At 38.5% G+C, this 1,111-nt stretch overlaps 1 pseudogene; it reads left to right on the top strand.

The window, feature by feature from the left end:
* Positions 1-460: 460 nt before the first annotated feature.
* LOC131815112 (small ribosomal subunit protein uS10-like) lies at positions 461-821 on the top strand (annotated as a pseudogene).
* Positions 822-1,111: the final 290 nt, after the last annotated feature.

The following is a 1,111-nucleotide window of genomic DNA, read 5'->3' as shown; positions in this document are numbered from 1 at the left end:
GACCAAAGTGATAGGTTAGTTCAAATGTCTACTATAGGGTAAACTGTAACTCGATTGATCTTATGTGTGACCTAACATGACTGTGCAGCTTTCTTTGTGTGTTTCGATCTCATTGGCCACCTGTGCATGGCCAGGCCAAACCACATGGACTTTGCCCTTAAAAACTAGTCTGTGAAACAGAGAAAGGTCACCCTCTCTGTAAGAGGCACAGTTCTGAACCGTCAGTTTGATTCTCAATGCTTGGCGTGAAATAAAGCTTTGCTTGACCTTCGCTTTTGTATGAGTCTCACTCCTTTAATCACGGGCCCATTATTGGGGGACGTTTCAAAAATGACCCAAAGCTCTCTGATTAGAACTCAAGGGTAGCCACAGCAGAGGTCTGGACACCCACTACTGCTCCTCATTCCCCACTATTTGCTCTCCCTAAGGAACAGGTGGAGAAGGCAGTCACCCACTGCAAATGGCTTTTAAAGACACTGGGAAGACAACCATGGAACCAAAGGTGATGATTCACCAAATTAGAATTACTCTAACTAGCCACAGAATAAAATCTTTGTAAAAGATATGTGCTGATTTGCTCAGAGGCATAAAGGAAAAGAATCTCAAAGTGGAAGAACCAGTTCAGATGCCTACCAAGATTCTGATAATCACCATAAGAAAAACTCCCAGTTGTGAAGTTTCAAAGACTTGAGCTCATTTTCAGAAGAGGATTCACAAGTGACTCATTAATTTTTCAAGGTCCTTCTGAGATTGTTAAACAATTTACTTCTATCAGTATTGAGCCAGAAGTGGAGGTTCAAGTCACATTTGCGGATGCTTAAATCAAACTTTTAAATAAATTATCAACTGTCTAAAAAATAAATAAAAATGACCAAAAAAAGAATGATGAAAACAAACCCCCCAACATCCAAGAAGTTTGAAAATAAATTACAAAATTTGGTAAACATACTTAGAAAACCTAGGGTCTTTATGCCTGGTCTGTGGAAACCCTTTTACTGATTCATTCAAATAGCATTTTACTGCATTTAATTTGTTGTACTGTTAGAGTTCACTTAGGTTTTACCTGTATTAAAAGAGTTAACACATGTAATATAGAGCATTCTGCTTATCT

This window comes from Mustela lutreola, chromosome 14, assembly GCF_030435805.1.
Source record: "Mustela lutreola isolate mMusLut2 chromosome 14, mMusLut2.pri, whole genome shotgun sequence".
NCBI classification, from domain to species: Eukaryota; Metazoa; Chordata; class Mammalia; order Carnivora; family Mustelidae; genus Mustela; species Mustela lutreola.
Note: the sequence above shows the minus strand (reverse complement) of the source record. Positions and strands in the feature narration are given on the sequence as shown.